This window comes from Salvia hispanica, chromosome 3 (genome assembly GCF_029641045.1).
Source record: "Salvia hispanica isolate PSC_SH4W2 chromosome 3, Shi_PSC_v1, whole genome shotgun sequence".
Lineage (NCBI taxonomy): Eukaryota > Viridiplantae > Streptophyta > Magnoliopsida > Lamiales > Lamiaceae > Salvia > Salvia hispanica.
The window spans coordinates 22,133,044-22,148,691 of record NC_142694.1 but is presented as its reverse complement, the minus strand read 5'-3'; positions in this window follow the sequence as shown (position 1 = coordinate 22,148,691).

The following is a 15,648-nucleotide window of genomic DNA, read 5'->3' as shown; positions in this document are numbered from 1 at the left end:
CAGACTCTAGACAAAACTACTACACTTAGACACTAAAACAAAGAATACATAATCACATAAGATGAAAACACATAAACACATATGCATGAACTGGTTTCAACTTTTAGACAACCGTCCCCACAAGATTAAGGTCAATCCAACAGGCTGCACTCCTCCAAATAGGCCCTTTTCTCCCCTCTACCTAGCCAATCTGTCAGCTCGTCAAGATAGCCTTTTACTTCCCCAATTGTTAGATTCACTCGATCGCTCATTCCTTACCAGGGATGTTAGGACCGATTCTCTCTTAAGTTATTGCCAAACCACTGAAACCTCGGGTTATGAGAATTCCTCCTTCTATCCTCCGTCACTATCCCCCTTTTTTTCTTTTTTTTTTTTTTTCTTTCTGGACTTCGTCCAGCTTATACCTCCTTGATTTCCTGGACTTCGTCCAGCTTATACCTCCTTGATTTCCTGGACTTCGTCCAGCTTATACCTCCTTGATTTTTTTCTCTCTTTTTATTTCCTCCTCTGGACTTCGTCCAGCTTATACCTCCAGATTTTATGATTATATATTTTCTCCTTTCCCCCTTTTTTATTTATATTTTTTTTTTTTTTTCTTCTCTTTTCCTTCAGCATTCAGTGGCAGACTTTTGACATATGTTAGCTCTAAGTGTTATCACAGGCTTATAACTCACCTCTAGAGTAGGGCTTCACAACTGAGCAAGTAAAGGCATTTACTATCGTTCTCGCTTCATTCAGATTGGTTCGGCTTACTAAAGAATCAGGCTTCTAAGTTGGAATACCTCCTATTTTCAATTGCTCTCCCTAAGGGAATCTGCCGTATTATATCCACTAGTTCATGCGACACACCCCTAGACCTACGACTCCTCAAAGCATAATAACACTGCATTGATTCCTCTCCCCCTCCCACTTCACTCAAGCTTGTCCTCAAGCCATCGTCGTGAAGGGGGGAAAACAGAGAATTCAATGCAGAATTAAACAACAATTTCACTTCTCACACTTAGACCGAGCAACGGGCTAAGTGGGAGAAGAATAAACCAACAGAAAACATAGAACTTCTCACACTTAGACCAAGCATTGGGCTAAGTGGGAGAAGATAGCATAAAACACAGCAACGCATGGAAATAAAACACAGAAAAAGAAACACAAAAACTAAAATTTACTTGGTCTGGGGAAATTGCTCATTTCTGGGGCTGGCTCCCGCGAGAGCCAGACGGTGGTGGAACACTGGGGCGGTTTGTTTTCACTTTCTTCTTCGCTGGTTGCTCCAGCTCTTCCTTTCCTTCTGCAGCTTGATCGAGTCCTGGTTTCCTCATTAGCATTTTCGTCCTCGGTGGATTTGGAACTTTCTCGGGAATAGTCGGGGTGGTCAACTGCTGGAATGGCTTGATCGAGGGACTGCTGTGGATGATCTTCTGTGCCTCGCCACTTGACCCAGGAGTCGACTTCGACTGGGTCAAGGGAAGCGTCTGATGCAGCCATTTCAACATCCTCGTAGATATCTCTACAGCTTCCGCCACTCTTTCACTTTGCTTGGCACATTTCGTGGCCAAATCTGCTACGTTGCTGCTCAGACCTTTCACTTCCTCCCGACTCCCATTGAGTTCCTTTCGTACCCCACCTAGTTCCTTCATCATCTCCTTCCTCATCAGCTGCATTTCCTTCCTAACGTCTTGCACTTCTTTCCTCATCTCCTGCACCTCCTTCCTAAGCTCTTCCACCTCTTCACTTGGCATGGCCTCCTCAGCTTCCTCTAATTGATTCCCTTGACCGCGACCTAAAAAAATATGAAGACCCCAGACTCCTGGGTCAAGGTTAAAGTACGAGACATAAATCCCCTTTGAGTTTGGGTCTTCGAAAATATTTTTGGAAATTTTTGAATTTTTATTTTGTTTGGATTTTCTTTGTCTTCTAAAGCAATTAAACTATGTACAATTACCTTTGAATATTCTCGAATCCCCTGGATCAGTGTGTAAAAACATAACATTTCCCTTGACCCAGGAGTTCATCGAGAATATTCCTTTGTCTGGCTAAGTGATAACTGAGAGCGCACGTAGTGGTATTTCCTCCACTACGCATAGCTCAGAATTATCCCTATAGACTTTCAATCTATGGCCATTAACAAGAAAAGGGACCGAGTTAGGAGCACTTCCCTGGATTTCCACTGCTCCGTGTGCGCGGAGGCCAACGATGGTATATGGACCTACCCACTTTGACTTCAACTTCCCTGGCATTAGCTTGAGTCTGGACTGAAATAGAAGTACTTTCTGCCCCACCTGAAGTTCCTTGACCCGGAGGTTCTTGTCGTGCCAGAGCTTCGTTCTTTCCTTGTACCACATTGCTGAATCGAATGCCTCTAGCCGTAGTTCCTCCAGCTCCTGTAATTGCAGCTTCCTTTCTTCTTCACATGCCACAGACTTCATATTCATTTCCTTAATGGCCCAGTATGCCTTGTGCTCCACTTCCACGGGTAAGTGACACATTTTCCCAAACACCAACCTATAAGGTGACATCCCGATTGGTGTCTTGTAAGCAGTTCTATACGCCCACAAAGCATCGTCAAGGCGTTTACTCCAATCCTTCCTTGTGGTGTTAACTGATTTTTCCAAAATACTCTTTATCTCCCTATTAGAGACTTCAGCTTGCCCATTCGATTGGGGGTGATATGGTGTAGACAATCTATGATGCACGCCGTATTTCCTCATGAGCGCTTCTATAGTGCGGTTGCAAAAGTGTGTTCCTTGATCTGAGATAATCGCTCTAGGAACTCCATATCTGCTGAAAATGTTTGACTTCAGAAACTTGGCCACCTCTTTAGACTCACAAGTGGGCGTAGCCTTCGCCTCTATCCATTTGGAAACGTAGTCTACAGCGACCAATATGTAAGCATTTCCGTACGACGACGGAAATGGGCCCATAAAATCCATCCCCCAAACATCGAAAATTTCGCAGATCACTATGGGCACTTGGGGCATCTCATCTCGTCTCGAGATTCCCCCTGTCTGTTGACACCTTTCGCAGCATTGACAGTATTCAAAGGCATCCTTGTTCAATGTAGGCCAGTAGAATCCACTGTCTAGAACTTTCCTTGCGGTTCTCCTTGGTCCGAAATGCCCTCCACACGCCAAGGAGTGACAATGATGGAGTACATCTCTTTGTTCCCATTCAGGAATGCAACGTCGAATTATCTGATCTGCACACATCTTCCAAAGATAAGGATCATCCCAGAAGTAATATTTGGCTTCGCTTTTAAGCTTCATCTTCTGGGCCCGGGAGGCTTCCTCTGAACTTGGCACCTCTCCCGTGACCAAGTAATTTGCCAGGTCTGCGTACCATGGTTCTGCGTTACGTACGCGCTTTCCTCGATCAGATTCTCCTGGACCGGTTAAAACTAAGACAGATTCCCAGCTTATCGGTCTAGGTGGTTCGTCCATATAGTACAAATGCTCTTCGGGAAAAACATCGGGAATAGCCTCGTCCGTATCTCCTTGATGAATTCTACTCAAGTGGTCAGCCACTCGATTCTCTGTTCCTCTTTTGTCTCTTACTTCCCAATCAAACTCCTGTAGAAGTAGGACCCATCGAATTAGCCTTGGCTTTGATTCTTTCTTAGCTAGCAAGTACTTTATTGCTGCATGATCAGTGAAAACAATAACCTTTGACCCAAGAAGATAAGGGCGGAATTTTTCGAACGAGTAGACGACAGCCAACATTTCCTTCTCCGTAGTATCGTAATTCTTCTGAGCTTGATTTAGTGTCTTGGACGCATAGAAAATTACGTAGTTTTTCCCATCTATCTTCTGCCCTAGGACGGCTCCCACAGCGAAATCGCTCGCGTCGCACATTATCTCAAAAGGGTGATTCCAGTCCGGTGCCCTGATAATTGGTGCGGACACTAGTCTCTCCTTGAGCAATTGAAATGCCCTCTTGCATCCCTCATCAAACTCGAACTCCACATCGTTGTGCAGCAAATGAGTGAGTGGTTGCGCAATTTTTGCAAAGTCCTTGATAAACCTTCGATAAAACCCTGCATGACCGAGGAACCCTCTAACTTCCTTTTGATTTGTAGGATAAGGTAGCTTCGAAATCACTTCCACCTTTGCCTTGTCCACTTGTATTCCTCTTTCAGAGACCACATGACCTAAAACAATCCCCTCAGTTACCATGAAGTGACATTTTTCAAAATTCAGGACTAGATGTTTCTCTTGACATCTTTGCAGCACTAGGTCAAGGCTGGCTAAACAAGTATCAAATGAGCCTCCATATACAGTGAAATCATCCATGAATATCTCGATGCATACCTCTAGTAGATCCGAAAAAATACTCATCATACAACGTTGGAATGTACCTGGTGCATTACATAGACCAAATGGCATCCTTCGGTAGGCATAAGTTCCAAAAGGGCATGTAAATGTGGTCTTTTCCTGGTCCTCTGGGTCCACGAAAATCTGGAAATAACCGCTATATCCGTCGAGGAAACAGAAATACTGTTTACCAGCCAGCCTCTCTAGCATCTGGTCAATGAATGGTAAAGGAAAATGATCCTTTTTGGTGGCTTCATTTAGTTTCCTATAGTCGATGCACATCCTCCATCCAGTGACCAGTCGAGTAGGCACCAACTCGTTCTTGTCATTCTTCACCACTTGTATTCCAGATTTCTTCGGTACCATGTGAACCGGACTGACCCACTCGCTATCTGGAATAGAGTATATGATTCCAAGGGACAGTAGTTTCAGAACTTCCTTGAGCACTTCCTCCCTCATGTTTGGATTCAGTTTCCTTTGTGGATCACGCCGAGCCTTTGCCCCTTCCTCTAGTCTGATGTGGTGCATGCAAAGATCAGGGCTAATTCCAACTAGGTCAGAAAGTGTCCACCCTATGGCCTTCTTGTTCCTCCTTATTACTTCCAGCAGCGCACTCTCTTGGTCTTCAGTCAAGCGGCTGTTAATTATCACTGGACAAGTTTCTCCTTCCTCCAGGTATGCATACTTTAAATTTTCAGGCAAAGTTTTCAACTCCTTCTTCGGTGTGATGGCTTCCTGAGGTAAAGGGTTCTCCGCCTTACTTCTTGGCGCCATTTCCTCTAGATTCGCTCCCTCGTCTGGGCTCTTCTCCTGAACAGATCTGGCTGATTGGAATGATAGTGGCTGGTGGCAGAATGCCATGATCGCTTCATTGATCTGATCATCTGTCAAGTCCTGTGTGAAAAAAGTTTCACACCATCCTGTCACCTCCTTTTCTACAGTCTGGCTCAGCTCCGAATTGTCAAACTGTTCCTGCATTAGTTCAGTCTCAAGATATTCTTGGACTAGGGGGTTAATTACATCTACAACATGCAAGTTTTCAACATCAAGCGGTTTTTTCATAGCTTCTTCAATGTTGAAGGTGTATTTCTCCCCATGATAGTCCAGGCATATGGTTCCATCAAACACATCAATAACAGTCTTCGCGGTGCGAAGGAAAGGTCTCCCCAGTAACACCCCACTAGACTCAGTAGATTCATTTCCCCTCATTTTTATCACATGAAAATCAGCTGGGTATAGGAAATCATGCACTCTAACTATAACATTTTCCAATACTCCCTCAGGAGAGATGCATGTTCTATCGGCCAACTGAATCACTACTTTAGTATCAACCAAACTGACTCCCACCAATTTTTTATATATTGACAGCGGTAGGACATTTATCGAAGCACCTAGATCACACATGGCATGCTCAATTTTAATATCACCTATAGAAATAGGAAGAGTGAACATACCTGGATCTGTACACTTTGACGGCATCCTCCTCTTTTGTATCACGGCGGATACATTTTCTCCTATAACAATCTTCCCATCAGGTTTGGTTTTTCCTGCTATGAATTCCTTGATGAACTTGCTGAAGGTGGGTATTTTCAGAGCCTGCAAAAAGGGTAGGTTAATCTCCAGCTTACTAAATATTTCCACAAGGTCCTCAGTATCATCTTTCTTTTTCTTGGCTTCTCCTCGATATGGGAATGGTTTGGGTCGCTTTACTGCATTCGTGGAACTCCCTGCTGGGGCTGCACCTGTCTCCCTGCTTCCCTCTTTAAGTTCCAACTCAGGTTCTGGATCAAGGAAAAATGGGTCACTTAGTCGAGGCATAGATCCCCTTAAATCTCCCTCCTGGAGGTCATCCTGTATAGGAATTTCTCTGAGTCCAGGATCATCTCCTCGAGACTTCTGATTCCCCTTTTCTCCGTTCATCTGTGAGGGTGTCTCCTCGTTTATCACTTGCTTCGGTCCTTCATAGCCTTTCCCCGATCTCAAGGTAATTTGACTAATATTTGCTCGGTCTGGTGGTTTGACAGTGGCAGGCAATTTCCCTTCATTTCCCCGCATTTCGTTCAGCGACGTGGCCAACTGGGACATCTGCTTTGCCAACATGTCCATGGCAGACTTCTGCTCCTGCTGGGCATCTTGAATTTTGTGCACCACGTCATTGTTAGCCTGCATGTTATTCTGCATGTGTTGTTGGAAATTTACCAGGTCATGCACCATGTCATCAAGATTCCGCTGTGGTCGGAAACCTTGAATTGAACTGGGATTAAATCCTTGATTTTGATTGGTTCCAACCACCTGGTTCTGGCGAAAATTTCCCTGACCTCCTTGATTATTGTTGTACTGGGTTGCTGGACCTGGGTGACTCTGTTGGAAATTTTGATTGTTTCCTGAATTGTTCCTCTGATGCGGTGGCACATAAGAATTCCCTTGGTTGCTCTGGTTCCTGTTGTTCCAGTTATGCTGATCCCCTTGGTTACGGAAATTCCAGTTGTTCAGCCCCTCTTGCTGCTTCCCTGCCCAGTTAGAATTATGCTGTGGTCCTTCCTGATTCCGGCTGGGCCATGTCTGCTGGTTCTCCGCTGGACCTGGGTGTTGTGACTGTGGTTGTTGGTTCCCTTCAGCCCATCTGAAACAAGGATTGTCCCTCCATGGTGCCTCCCTAATCTTCCACTGGTTCCAGTTGGTATTTTGATTACTTTGATTCCAATTCCCCATTGCATTCACTTGAGCTTGGAAATCTCCATCGAGTGAGGGATTATTGTAAAATTGAAGCTGATGTTCCTCTTGACCTGGGTTTTTTTCCTTATCAGTCGACCCAGGGGTATTTTTCTTTTCAATGGCATTTAGCAGTGCCTTCTCCAGTCGATCTATTCTGTCTCTAACCTCTTCTCCTTCTCGTTCCTTAACTGTGTTCGCGGAGCTTCTCCTCATGATAGCACGCGGGCAGTCATACGCCTTCTTCGCGTCGATTAATCTTCCCAGAATCTCGCGTGCCTCGCTTGCCTTATTCTTGGTGAAATTCCCCCCGCTCGAGGAATTCATTAAGTCCTTGGACTCAGGATTTGCCCCTTCGTAGAATAGATAAAATGTTTCAGCCTCCGTCATCCTGTGATTTGGGCAAGCGTCAAGCAGGCCTTTAAACCGAGACCAATATTGGCTTAAAGATTCATCGTAGTCCTGCTTACACTCTTGAATTTCTTTTTTCAAAGCGTTTGTCTTATTGGACGGAAAGAAATAGTCCAGGAACTCCAATTTGAAATCCCTCCATGTGGTGATCGAGTCAGGTGGAAGCCTCAGCAACCAAGTGTTTGCCTCTCCTTTCAATGCAAATGGAATCGCTCGCAGGCGATAGTCCTCCTCGGTAGTTTCGTTAGGCCTTTTCTGGATGCTACATAGCTTACTAAACTCGTTCAAAAACTCATAAGGACACTCATTCCTCCGTCCAGAGAATGTAGGTAAAACGCCCAGCACATTCGTCTTGATCTCAATAGACCGCTGACGTTGATTTGACACTATGGCATGAGCTGGCTCTCCGTCGAGATGTGCAGTTAGCGAACCAATCTCTGGGTCTAGGTCCACTAAGTTTGCCATTACAGACTCCTCTTCCTCCCTTTCCGAATGCTCAGTTTCTGACGACGACCGTGAATCCTCTTTCCCCGATGAATTCCACTCTTCTTCACTCCCTGATTCAAACGGAAATGGATCTACAGTTGACAACCCCGATCTGGTAGTTATGGCGGATGTTGATTCCTTAACTTGCCACTTCAACTGCACGTTCCTTGACCAAGATGGGTTGCTCCAGATTCCTGACCTTGAGCCCTTGCTCATAAACTGCCAAAAGCGAAATTCAAAAGATTAAAACTATTTACACCAAATCTCTAAACACATAAACAAACTACGCCATCCATCCCCGGCAACGGCGCCATTTGAAGAGTTGATTTCTTGCTTGCTGTATCCTATCAATTTCTAATTACACACTTCCTAGATCCAGTAAATCAACTAGATCACAAGGTCTAGAGACTCACAAGACTGGAAGTCTGGTCGTTGGTACGCAAGCAAACCTTCAAAACCCTCAACCACAGATACTAAACTAGCACAGGGAAGTAGGGATCGATCCCACAGAGATGGACTCGTATAGTACATGCATAGAGATTTGGAAACTATTTTTGGGTTGGCTGCTGCCACGCATATTTTGGGTTGAGGAATTTAACTAAGTGAATTTGGAAATAAAGTATGCTATGCTAACTGCTAGATCTAGGCAAAAAATGAATTATGTATAAGAACTAAATCAAATCAACTACTAGATCTGGGACTTCTACGAACATCTCTAGACCAAGGAGATTAAAACAAGTGGGGACCAAACTCTGAAAAAGGTAAGTACGGACAGAATCGAATCTGCAGCCTAACTAACTAAAGCATCAACTGAAAATGACTTCATCTTCTTCAACGAACACAAATAAATGCAGAGATCGAGAAAAACAAACTCAGATGTAGATTGGAAACATAATTTTAACGGTAAACGAAACAACGACGGAAATCACACTACTAGACGAAGCAAACCAAGCAGAACAAAATCCCCATAATCTCATGCACAAATTTCACCTCCCCTGTTCAGATCCACACTTCGGATGCTAAATCCACTCCGGATCCAAGCATCAGAACAAAAATCCAACCGAACACAACTTCAATACCACGATTCTCGAATCTCCTAAAATATTCAGCAACAAATTCAAGAGAACATCTCAAATAAACAAACCAAAATAGCAAGCATCATAATAATCAACACGAAATCTAACTTCATCAAAGCAAATCAAATGTAAATAGAACGGATAAACTGATTCAGCAACAAAACAACAAGCTCGACTTCCAAACGTGAAGTTCGAGACTGAACTGAGTACCAAACAGAAATTTTAAAAGAACAATTGTTTCTTCGCCCTCAAGGGACGGTGATGCACTGATACGAGACTCCTGAAAACGAAAACCACCCCCAATTCCCCATTTCCCTAGTGTGTGTGAGCTAAGAGCGTGACTGTGTGTGGAGTGTGACGGATCTGCCATTCTTGTTGCGCACTCCTTTATTTATAAGCTTCGAGGTGGGGCCCAGCGAGGTATTGATTGACTTGATTGCCCTCAGCTTTTGGCTTCCTTCCTCTAGCTTTTCCTCGTGATTCCGTTCCTGCTCCTCGCTAGATATCCTCCTCCAGCATCTCCTGGATCTAGCGCTACACACACACCTGGCTTAACAAAACTTGTTAGATCCAGCAGAAATGTGATGTTTTTCACTACATAACCAATGCATGAAATTAGCCTTATCAAACCCATACTTTGAGTAAGAATACAAACCAACACAGTAGGCCTCATGTACAAGTTTTGATATCAAAGTTTTCCCCAATTAAATTACTACCCAAGATGGTTTCAACATCACACAGTAAGATACACTAAGACTTCATCTTTGAAACATAGTATTGTTACAAGGAAATAAATGAGAGGAAAAAAACTTAGCTTTGGAGCAAGGAGTGATGGGAGAGCTGCCGGACGGCGAGCTGCGATAACGGCGACACAGGCGCGCCGTCGATCCAGAGCTGGAGCCGGCGACGAAGGGGGGGGAGATGCGCCGTCGTTCCTCTCCAAAGCAAGGATTAGGAATTGGGGTTTTTGATTTTGATTTTGGGGATTTTGTGTTTTGAGAGAGAGAGGCCGATAGTTTTGAGGGAGGAAGAAATTGGGCCTCTTTCATTTGGGCCTCTCCTTTTCTTCTTTTGGGCCTCTATAAATTAAATGCATGGGCTAAGGTTTTGTTAATTAATGGACCAATTCTTTAAATAATCTAAGGAGTTGGGCTAATAATTAAAATAAAATGGGAGTTTGCTCTAGCCTAATTAAATCATGAGCCCACCTATGTTGCTAAATCAAATAATTGAGGTTAAGTAATGGTCCGCTAAATTTTTTTCACGATGATAAATTTAATTCCCAGACTTTAGTATTAGCGCTCGAGTAATTTATGGTGCGAAATGATGAAAAGACCTCGAGTCTATTTTAGTACTCAGGGACTCTTTTTTATGAATTAAGGAAAAGGAATAAAATGATCACGCACTTAGGATGCATCCACGTTTAAGCTTAATTGATTTATCAAAGTCTAATTAAATATTATGCTATTTCCTAAAGGGGCGTCTACGAACGTCATCTAAGGCCAAGTTAAGGAAATTACGGAAAGAGCTTTAGCTTTTGAGGTGGGCATTTCTTTCAAAATGTGATTTCAGTATGAAAATGTGAATCTTTGCTCAAGTATGTTGTCATGCCATGTTTTGTTTTATGATTACCTATCTGCTTGGCTATGCCAAATCAAGTTAAATCGAATTCGGGTCCCAGTAGGGCCGCAAACCCTACTCGGACTAGTGTACACATAAGGGGACCGTGAGCTAACAAAAGGGGTTGGCCGGTCCAGTGACCGTCGTGGAATGTGGCCACATTCCCGGTTCACATCAGTTTCAGATATGGTATATCTATGTTATGTGATTGCGCAATCAAATCTTTACTAAAGGAAAAGTATTTTAGTGACTCGGGTCTTTTTAAGTAAAACCCCGTGATCACTCAACTCTGGCATTGACAATTAAAGATAAAACCATTTTTGGCAATGTGCCCACTGAGTATATCAAATACTCAGCCCTGCATGTTATTTTCAAATGTGCAGGTTGAACGTGTACGAGGAGGCGAAGGTGTTGGGACAAGACTTTTAAATAAGTAGTTAGGTAACCCAAAGTAGCATGTCTTCATACGTGCTATTTTGTCTTGGACTCTTCCGCTGCAAATCTAGAATTAAGTGCTAGAAAGCTATGAACTTAGTCTTGATACTCTGAACACGTTTTGACTATGAACCCATATGCCTTTGATACTATTGATTTAAGTGATTTCATCCTTTTATTGTTGTCCCTTGATTATTGAGAATTTTTAGTCGCGAAATAGCTACGCTCACTAGCACTAGGGAGTTGTGGTCGTGACAATGATAGTAGAATATCTCCAAATTCGCACTCCTATGGAAAGCACATATCCTTCTATACACGATGTCTTTTATTAAAATTTGCAAGTCCTTTCATTTTTCCCCAGTCTTATCAATTGAGTTTTGTCGCAATCTATCTTCTGCCTTTCTTTGCGGCTACGATCGGGTCAACACTTTCCACTAACACTATCATCATGCAGATATTTTTCTTCTTGCGCTTATATCTCGATTCAAAAAAACCTAAGAATGCGCAAAAGAGCATTATCATTGTGTTTATCATGAGCTTATATCATAAGTATATATATCTGTTTTGATTTTTGGACTAATGCCTATTTAAAAATTAGTCCCTCCGTTCCATATAAATACGGACATTTAGGACGACACGAGAATTAATGTATAATGGACAAAGTAAGAGAGAGAAAAGAATTGATAATTAAAATAGTATTAGTGGATAATAAAATGATATATATGGGTATTGAGTTAGGAAGAACTTTCAATAAATAAAAATAGACTATTTTTAGACTGTTAAAATTATTTATCAAATTTATTCATTATTATTTTTGTGAAAGATGTGAAAAAAGAAATGATTCACCTGCCTTAAAAAAAAAGGGAGTACATAGTTAAAGAGCTAACACCCCCTTCCCCCGGGCACCCCCACCCCACCCCACCCCAAATAGTTTTAAACCTCAGTTAGAAAAGTTCTTTTTACACTAAATCACATAGTAGGTTTATGATATTCGAGGTAAATATAGTCCATGTCATCATTACTATCATGACATGCACTTCAATGGAACTTCCATTAATAGCATTTCAACCTTTTTATAATAGCTATAAGTTAAAAGTCTTTAGTTCACATTACATATAAATATTTAAAACTTGGGACTAATGCTTTGATACTCATATATATTTTAATCTATTAATCACTGGACCTAGTCCATAACAATATAACATAGAATATCAGAAATAGTACCTCCCATTAAGTGTATATCGCACAACATCAAATTTTTACTTACGTGGCACAATTCAACCTAACTTAGAAGCGAATGATCCATTCATATATAAAGTATATACACTTTAATTATTTATTGTACTATTTAATGCAAAAATTGACAATTGCATATTCAGCTTAAGGCTAGAATTATCTAACAGAATTACACTAGTTGAGTCAACAATATTTAAATTAAAAATGCACTAGTACTTTAGTATCAATATTAAAACTTATTTTGTTCTCGAGCTGAAGGATGATAGCACATCCAAGCCTAAGGTCTATTAATGAAAATAATACTAATAATAATAACAATAATAATAATAATAATATTACGGAAAAAAATCATACAGTACTTCAATAATTTTTTTTGGTTTTTATATCTCTTATATTTTTACGAATTATGCATTAAAACATATCACGTTCGGAGGAAGTATTTTCTATGCAAGTTAAATTTAGATAGTAATAAGTAGAGATGGATTCATAAAATGAAACTTGTAGACAATAAAAACAATGGTGATGGATTCGTGAATACGAAAGTCATTGAGTTGAGCACAATTAAAATGACGGTGCAGGTGACGGGCTTTAGCCACTGGTTCAACTAGATGGTGAAGGACATTGGTGGCTCAAGTTAGCGAGTATGGACGATTCTCGCCGAGTAGCAGGGAACACAAAAGAAGGATTGTTTTTAGAGAGAATTGGGATAGACCAAGACTGATTAAATAAGGGAATGAGGTCTATATTTTGTGTTTCAAATTGTCACGCCGGCCCTTTCTAAGAATAGAAAGAACGGTTGATCGTGAATGGGAGAGGATATAAGAAATGGGGAAGATAGGGGAATTGAAGCAAAACCATAATTGGACTGAAGTAGACGAAATAATAATTTATTTCATCATCAAACCGATGTATCATAGTAACGAGTTTAATGTCAGCATAAAAACACATCATTCAAAATAGTAATATGAGTAAAAGAATGATATCATATGTGAAGCCAGAACTCATTCGGTACAAGATAACGAGCAGACTTCAGAGGCTCCACTCAACACCAACCACGACTCGTCATAGCTCAACCTGCAGATAGGGAAAACAGATGCAGGGCTGAGTACTGGAAAAGATACTCAGTTGACAATTGCCGAAATAATATTTGCATAAAATAATTATCAAGCCAATTCGAGTGATCTTGGGGTTTATATTTGAATTAACCCAAGTACACTAAAAGTATTTCATTTCAATAAAAATCGATCTACCAACCATTTTCCGTTGTCCATACACTATCTAAAATAAACTCGTAAACCAAGAATGTGGCATACCAAATGGTCACTTGACCAGCCAAATGTGCGACAGGTAGCTCACGATGCACTGCCATGCAAAAAGCCAGAAGCCAGGCAGATAGGTATTCCACAAAAACCCAAAACACGGCATGGCAATCATTCATTTCACGTCAAAGTATTTAAGTATCATTGGGAACAATGCCCAAAATATTTTATGAACGGTACTTCTTAAATTAAAAGAAAGACCACCTCGTTCGCTTAAAAGATCTCGCAATTTGAATATTCCTCGTTCCGAATTTAGAGCCTCATGTAACAATTCCCTTTAGATAATAAAATAGTAGCACAACAATTAGCGTGAGAAAACTACTAGTTAGAATGCATACGCCCTAATTAAAATCTTTTATCTCATTTCTCGAATTTTGCATATGTTCGATTATCCGGCGGCCGCCCAAGGCGTCGCATGCCGCTTGCACCCGTAAATTCTTTGTTGGATCCTCGTATTTTCCTCCATGATGTCAAACTAAATTCCAAAATTAATGTGTGACTCCGAACACAACGTACTACGCATAGATCTTTATACAAAACCAACGAAGATAGGAAAATATTCCTTCCCACAGTTAATTCACACTACGCAAGCATGATTATTTAATCAAAGTACACCCTTCCTTTCGCGCAACCAAAGTAATTAATCGTTTGGTGTTATGCCAACTACTATAATAATTCATCATCACATCAACTCGATTAATTCCTCAAGATTCGTATTTCACAAGGTTCACAAAAGAACTAAAAGAAATTAATCGCTCCAAAGACTATTATTCGTGTAAACCCAAAATATTTAATTCCTCACTCCGCAAGAAACTAAATATTATTTTTTCAGAAATTTCATTTTAATCACTCTACCACATTCAATAAAAAAAATTATTATTTGGAATTTGCGGGTGTTACACAAATGATCAAAAATAATATCCCTCTGTCCCAATCTAAGGGGGAAGTATTTTGAATGGGGTGTTCCAATTTAAGTGAGACATTTCCCTTTTTTAGCAATAATTAGATCATTTTTTTTTACTTTATCCTCTTATCAAGGGATAAGCATTCAGGTTTCGGTTCAGTTTTTTTCCAAACCGAACCTCACCCAAAAAATCGGATTTAGTTCAAAATTTAAATCGAGCTGAATCCGAAAAATCGTAAACTGAATATCAAATGCCAAACTAAACAGAATCAACACAAATTATATAAAAATTTTAAAAATCTAAAAAATCTAAAACTGAAAAATCGAAAAACTGAAAAACCAAAAAGACATATACTCCTTACGTCTACGAAAAATATACAAGTTTTGCCATTTAGGTCCGTCCACGAAAAATAGATTAAGTTCAAAAAGGAAAGTTTTCAACCAATACTATCCCTACACATCATTCTAAATGTGGACCCCGCAATCCTCTTGAAGTGGTTGGCAGCGGAAGCGTACATAAATCGATTACATAATAATCCTGATCTATTTAGCAGATTATTTAGACAAATTCTATTCGCGCAATTATCACATGTATCATGCTCATAACTCAAAATAAATCATGCTTTAAATTAATTAAAACCTAAAACATGCTTTTCTCCGGTTTAGCTATTTTACCTTGATGATTCTCCAAAGCAATCGAAGATAGCTAGCGCCTTCTCCACGTGAAGATCTTCAGTACTAAACCACGGATCTTCTGTCTGGTTCCCGGACTGTAAATTGATATCAGGGTGGGCTGATCTCACCAGTATACTAGGACTTAAATAAAGAAGACGGAAAACCTATCTCACGGAGGAGAGAAAATCGTCCCTCTTCTATGTAGAGAGGGGGACAAAAATTTTGATCTAAAAAAAATGTATTTTCCGTCTCCTTTATTCTCCTATTTATATTAAGTCACATATTGGGCCCAGACAGGGATCTATGGAAGGTTTTGGATTTGGGCTCCTCCAATTAGCTTTTTTCTAATTAAATTGAACCCCAAGTTAATATAAGCTTATAATTGGAATATTATGAGCAGCCACTACAGAAGTAATATTACACTCCCCATCCAAATCCGAAATTATAAGTAATCCGGGTTTCCATTGCTT